The sequence below is a fragment of the Amia ocellicauda genome, chromosome 7, assembly GCF_036373705.1.
Source record: "Amia ocellicauda isolate fAmiCal2 chromosome 7, fAmiCal2.hap1, whole genome shotgun sequence".
Classification (NCBI taxonomy): domain Eukaryota; kingdom Metazoa; phylum Chordata; class Actinopteri; order Amiiformes; family Amiidae; genus Amia; species Amia ocellicauda.
Genome location: NC_089856.1, coordinates 38546418 through 38553796, shown reverse-complemented (window position 1 = coordinate 38553796; position 7379 = coordinate 38546418). Strand labels below are relative to the sequence as shown.

General features: G+C 39.7%; 1 long non-coding RNA gene across 1 annotated transcript; it reads left to right on the top strand.

The window, feature by feature from the left end:
* Window positions 1-822: 822 nt before the first annotated feature.
* Window positions 823-3006, top strand: LOC136753412 (uncharacterized). The gene is made up of 3 exons (XR_010817428.1): window positions 823-924; window positions 2210-2319; window positions 2427-3006. It is a non-coding gene; the product is annotated as an uncharacterized LOC136753412 (long non-coding RNA).
* The last annotated feature ends 4373 nt before the right edge of the window (window positions 3007-7379 follow it).

Here is a 7379-nt window from a genome sequence, read left to right as displayed (position 1 = left end):
AAGTTTTAAATACAGATATTTTTCTTACACAAACACATCGCTTTGCTTTTACTCCATTCTCCATACGTGTCTGTCCCGCCGAAAGCAATTGGAAGAAATTAAGTGATTTAAAATTTTAATCCAATCAAGGTAGCGGAATATTCCATTGGATATAAAATAGGTGAAATCATAAAGCATTATTCATTTAGAGTGTTTTAATATTGTACAGCACTCAGGGAAAGTAGTATTAAGAAGAAACAATACCAAATTTAAATACATTATATTATGAAATGTTATCATTTAAACAGATTTTATACAAAACCCTATGGATGCAGCGCAATGGAACCGCCCTTAAATTTACGTCACTGGAACGAACAACCATTAACACTTGTGCCAGTTTCGCGTTTTTCACCATTTTGTGCACTTGAAGGTAAATGAGATAAAACATTTTTTTGTATTTAATTTCATTTTGTTAATCAAATTATTTAGTTTTGCATGGATGTAAGAAAGAAAGATATACATTCTTATAATTAGCGTGTATAAATAGTGCGTTAGAAATATTACATTGTATTCTTAGTTATTAGAAAATTACAGGTTAATACATTTATTTCCTTCTCTTTGATAATTGATGTCATAACCAAGTAAAAAGGTAGCCAACAGTCTTTTGATCATTCTAATTTCCATTCAGGTGGCATTTAAGGAGCAGCTTAATTCAGTGACACGGTCAACTTTACAAGGTACATTTTAATGTTGCTGTAGACTCAGCTATATTTGCTCAGTGCACATATCTATAAAAGACCAAAGCCTAACAAGGAAGCAGTTGCTCAACTACTTGACCTTGAGTTTGATGCTCGGAGAGCCTTCATAAACTTGGACTGTTTCAAGGATCAGGACAGACCTTCAAAGATACTGCAAGCATACCCCTGTTTCAGAGAGCTACATCATGTAAGTAATATATCCGATAATATATTTTAGTTCCTAGTGACTTCAGTTGTTTTTACAAATTTGTATGTGTGGGATTATTCCAGGTGATGGATGAACTCTAAACTTCTAAAGCAATTTATTTGATCCAAAATACAGCAAAACAGTAATATTGCAATTGTATTACAATTTAAAATAACTATTTTCATGTGAATATATAGTAAACTGTAGTTCCTGTATTCCTGTGATCAAAGCTGAATTTTCAGCATCATTACTCCAGTCTTCAGTGTCACATGATCCTTCAGAAATCATTCTAATATGCTGATTTGCTGCTCAAGAAACATTTCTGATTATTATCAATGTTGCAAACAGTTCTGTACCATTTGTTCAGGATTTTGTGATGAATAGAAAGTTCAAGAGAACAGCATTTATCTGTAATAGAAAGCTTTTGTAACATTATAGACTACTGTTCCAAAGTTTGGGGTCAATAAGATTTTTTTTTTAAATTAAAGAATGTATTACTTTTATTCAGCAAGGATGCATTACATTGATCAAAGGTGACAGTAAAGACATTTATAATGTTAAAAAGTTCAAATAAATGCTGTTCTTTTAAAATTTCTCTTCATCAAAGAATCCTGAAAAAATGGTACAACTGTTTGCAACACTGATATTAAAAATAAATGATAATAAATAATACATGTTTCTAATATGCAGCAAATCATCATATTAGAATGATTTCTGAAGGATCATGTGACACTGAAGACTGGAGTAATGATGCTGAAAATTCAGCCTTGATCATAGGAATAAATTGCAGTTAAAAATATATTCAAAAAGAAAGATTTTTAAATTATGAAAAATATTTCACAATATTACTGTTTTTGCTGTAGTTTGGATAAAAAAAATACAGGCTTGCTGAGAAGAAGAAACATTAAAAAAATCTCACTATTCTAAAACATTTAAACGGTAGTATTTTTGAAATCAGTAACAGATTGAAACAGATTGTTACGAAAAGCTTAATTAAAGTTAATAATCCTTTTGACTAAATCCCAGTACTTTCAATTAAGTTTTTATCCCTTTTAATGCAAAATTTTTATATGACTGTATCAAGATTAGGAGGCAAAGTGAAAATCTTAAAGGGATAGTTCACCCAAAAACATTCTTCAAAATATGTTCATTTGTGTTCAACAGAAGAAAGAAACTCATACAGGTTTAGAAAAACTTGAGGGTGAGTAAATGGGTGAACTATCCCTTTAATGCATGCTCAACTCACTAATTTCAGTAAATTGTAAAAGACTGTTATCCTCAATAGTGAAATGCTCCATAGCCTTGATGAAGGCTCTTCCAGAGATGTTCCCATCACCTGTAGCCCCATCAAAAAAGATGGGACATGCAAGTGAAGCAATGCTGCACATCCTTGAGGTAAGACATATAACCTTATTTATATTTCTACAAGACCAAGAGAAATAGAGGAGTGGTCATTTATATCAAGATGTATTGCTCAGTAATTTTTGTGTTTGTATTTCTAGCCAACAGAAAACCCAGATTCCTTCCTCAAGGGGAGACCACTCTTCAGGCCAGTCCTGATCGTGTCAGAGGACAACTGCATGTTGGCCATTGATACTACGCCTGTTACAACTTTTCCACAAGAAGACCTCCATGAAGGTGTGCTATACCTAATGGCATACTATTATGCACTTCATCTTGTGTACCCAAAGTGTGTTGCAACTCTACTGTCTGTGCTTTAGACAGAAGTAATTTCAGATGCAATCCATGGGCGTGATGCAACTTCCTCCAACAAAAAAGCTATTTCGGAGTGGAAAAAGTTCATTGGGGAGTAGTGAAAAAGTCAGACTTAGGTCCTTTGATCACTAATTGTTGACAGCAGTTGTTTTCATCAGGTTCTTATAGACAGTAGTTGTTTTAATTCTAAATCAAAATAAAAATGCAGTTTTTCTTGTTCATTTTTTTTCTTTTTCTTTTTGTATATTTCACTGTCTCAGTGATGTATCTGTGTAACCTTGGCCAAGCTTTGTTTTTAAAGGCTTACCATTTGCTGTGATATGATGAGTTGCAGTCATTTTCGAACAATTGTTTGCTTTACTTTTGCAGTTGGAGTTAATAAAGCAATATTAAGAGCATGTTTGTTGTACCTGATTGTATGTCTTTTTCAGAGCTTATTTTAGCACTACAGTCTAGATTGAGAGGGGACATCCATATTAGTTAGTCTTATTTTAAGACTTTATATACTTATTTTAAACCAAACCTTTCCCTCAAAATCAGCCTGACACTCTTAAAATGTGTATATATATTCTCATATCAAGACATTTTTACCAAGAGTATTTTAAACTAACCACAAATAAAAAAATAAAAAAATGCTACATTTTACTATTTTGTCATTGGTTTCTAGACATTTATACTGCTTGAATCTAGTTAAAATATCTAAATTTACTTATTTTTTTTCTTGTTTTCAGATTTTAAGAACTTTTTTATCACAAGTTTTTTGTCTTGTTTCAAGATGTCTTATCAAGTAAAATGTTCTCACCCCATTGGCAGATAATTTTGCTTGATTTGAGTTTTATTTTCTTAATTTATGTTTTATTTTCTTATTTTTGCATGTTCATTTTTTGCAGTGCAGAGGGGGCTGCTCCTGTGGTAAGTGAGGACACATGAGCTGGTCTCCTGTTGCTCCACTACATTATTTGGCTTTGATGTCACAGTAAATCTTGTCGTCACTCCTCTCCTAGCTGTTCTACTTGAGCTGGAGGTGACTGCTCCTGTGTTAAGCGAAGGCACAAGAGCTGTCTCTTGTTTGCGCCACTTTCTGCACAGTAGCTGCTATCACCCCACCCCTACCTGCTAGTTGGCAGAAGGTGAGTACGACTGTGTTCAGCGGAGGCTACATGAGAACATCTCCTGTCAACCCCTGCTCTGTATATGGTCTTAGTATTGTTGAAGGTGTGGGTAGAGGCGCTATTGGCCCTCCCCTCGCTGCATTACTGTTCCCAGTAGAGTGTGACTAATGTCCTTACTCCTGGGTCACCAGAAGGTGGTCCCAAGGGGCCCTCTGGCCGTTTTTACCTGGGGGACCGACATGTCTCACGTGTGATTGCGCTGTCTCCTCTATAAACCAAGCTTTCAAAGCAGCACCTCTCGCATTGGATTGTGGACACTATTACCATGGCCTATGAGTCCACTGGCACCCCGGTGTCTGGACACCTGGTGGCCAACTCGACATGGGGTGTTGCCACATCATGGGAACTTTTTCAAGGTGCCCCCTTTGCAGACATTTGTGCAGCTGCATGGGCTTCGCAGCTCACAATTGTCCTGTTCTACAGGTTGGATGTGGCGGGCCCTGTCCCTTCCATTGGGAACCTGGTTTTGGCTTCAGTGGCCCTAGTGTTACGACCCCAAGTGGCTGATGTAAGGGGATAAGAGGAACGTAACATAAAACACACAAATGCAGTAGCGGGAGAGTGAAGGGAGTGCAAAAACCAACACAATATCAATAAGATAGATATATATATATATATATAAGAAGGGTTTATTTACAATGGGGAGGGGAGTATGTACAAGTATGTACAGGATACAAAAACACATGATGATAATGATATAAATAATGAACAAATATACAGAGGAAAACACCCTGGGCAGTGTCGGCTAACACTGAAACAAAACAAAACCTATCTAAGCTAGTCTAAAAGAGTAAACCACTACCTGACTTGTATTTGTAGGATGACCCTAACTAGCTACACTAACTAAACTATCTAAACCTAACAACTAGTACAGAGGGGTGATCACTGCCCCTACCTAAATACCTAATGTGCTAGACAACATACATCCCTACGTGTAACCGTGTAACCCCATGGGTTTCTCGCCTATCTACCCGTTCTCCCCTGAACAGAGCACAATACAGAATACAATGTAAACGGAAACAAAACATAGAAGAAAACAGTGGGTATTTACACAAGGAAAAACAATCACAAAGGTATTTTACACAAACAGACAGGGTAGCAACACGAAATGGCATTGCAATCGGTAGTCTCCCGAAATGGAGGAATGACGGGGTATTTAAGCAGTAGTTGGAGACATCTGATTGGACAGGAACAGCAAGGAACAGCGGAGTTGAGTGACGGGGACAAGAGCCAATCACAGCGGGACACCTGCGTACAATAGGGATAGGAGGACAACAGACACAGAGCACCCCGCCAGTGGCCAGAACGCACGCACAAAACACCCCCACCCTTAAAGAGCAAAACCCTCAGGATTTGTGATACCCACAAGCACCCAATACAGTATTTTAGATATAGATAACAAATTCAGAGGGGGGGGAAGACACAAGTTGGACTAAAGACATTTACGTGAAGGGTATGGTAGTTATACACGAGAAAGGGCATCAGCAATAATATTTTCCGAGCCTTTCTTATGTCGGATGTCTACATTGTAATTCTGAACAATGAGGGACCAGTGCATAAGACGCTGATTTTGGTTGTACATGCGCTGCAGGAAAACCAAGGGATTGTGATCAGTGTATACAACAATCGGCAGAGCACTGGAACCGATATAAACTTCAAAGAACTGCAACGCTAATAATAATGCTAATGCTTCCTGCTCGATTGTGGAGTAATTGACTTGGCACTTATTGAATTTCCGTGAGAAATAACACACGGGGTGATCAACACCATCACCACCCCCCTGTAACAGGACAGCACCCGCTCCTCAAGCACTCGCATCCACCTCCAACTTGAAAGGACGTCCAAAGTCAGGGGCAGCGAGAACAGGAGTACTGCACAGGAGTGCTTTAGCCTGTTCAAAGGCATCCTGGCATTCATCGGACCAAACAAATGCAGACGAGGGACTAAGGAGACTGGTGAGTGGAACGACTACCGCAGAAAAGTTTCTGCAAAAACTACGATAGTAGCCCGCCATGCCTAGAAAACGCCGCAACTCGCGCCGGGTCGTAGGCGTGGGAAAGGAGACAATAGCAGTTACCTTGGTGTCCAGTGGACGCACCTGACCGTGGCCAACCTGTTTGCCAAGGTAGGAAACCGTAGCTTTTCCAAATTCACATTTATCCAGGTTGTGTGTTAATGACGCCTGGGCTAAACGCTCAAATACAGATCATAACGTCATGATATGAGACGACCAGTCGGATTAATAAACAACTAAGTCATCCAGATATGCATCACAGTGTTGAACGTCAGACAAGATTAAATTTCCCAAACGCTGAAAAGTGGCAGGAGTGTTGCGCATGCCGAAGGGCATGACAGAGTACTGCAGAAAGTTATCTGGGGTCACGAAAGCAGAGATCTCGGAGGCACGAGGGGTTAATGGTACTTGCCAATAACCTTGCAGGAGATCCAGTTTACTAACAAAGATGGCGGAGCCAACCTTATCTATGCAATCATCTAATCTTGGTAACGGGAACGAATCTGGGACAGTCACGGCATTCACCATCCGGTAATCTGTACAAAATCGGAAGGTACCGTTGGGTTTAGGGACCAAAATACAAGGGGAACTCCAGGGACTAGAACTCGGCATAGCAAGGTCATTTTCAAGCAGATATGCTACCTCCTGTTTCATGACGTCCCTTTTGGTAGAATTAACGCGATAGGCATGTTGTTTAATAGGAGCAGCATTTCCCACGTTTAAATTGTGTTCCAAAACTGTAGTGCGAGTGGGGACATCACCGAAAAGACAGGGGAAATCCTGGATTAATTCCATAATGTCCTCTCTTTGCTCACTAGGGAGATGGTCTAATTGGGAAGGGAAGACCAGCAACATTTCAGAATTAAGCAACCAAGCGCACTGCTGAGGAGTGTTTCGCAACACCAAGCCATCCTCATCACCAAAACTAACCTCCATAGTGTCAACCACAGAGACTGGGACAGCAGAGCAGACATCGGGCTCTGCAATCTTCTCTGACGACTTTACTGGAGGGTTCAGTCTCGAGTGATATAACTTTAACATGTTAATGTGGCACACTCGAGACTGGCGTCTGCGGTCAGGAGTTCGAACCACATGAGTGTCACTTAACTTTTTATCAACCAGGTATGGACCTGAAAACCGGGCAGAGAGGGAGGACCCTGGAATAGGCAACAAAACCAGAACCTGGTCACCTGGCTGTAGAGAACGTGTGACAGCGTGCTCATCATAGTGACGTTTCATTTACCTCTGTGAAGAGGAAAGGGAGTCTCTTGCTAGAGCGCACACCTTGTGTAACCGCTCATGAAAACAACTAACATAATCCAGCACATTTGTGGGTGTGGAGGAGTCAGTGGTCAGTAACTGATCCTTCAACACCTTCAGGGGACCTCGAACACTGTGACCGAAGACTAAATCAGCAGGACTAAAACCCAGCGACTCTTGCACTGTTTCACGTATAGCGAACAAAGCAAGGGGAACACCTTCATCCCATTCTCTCTCTGACTCGAGGCAAAATTTGTGCAGCATAGATTTAAGTGTCTGATGCCAACGCTCTA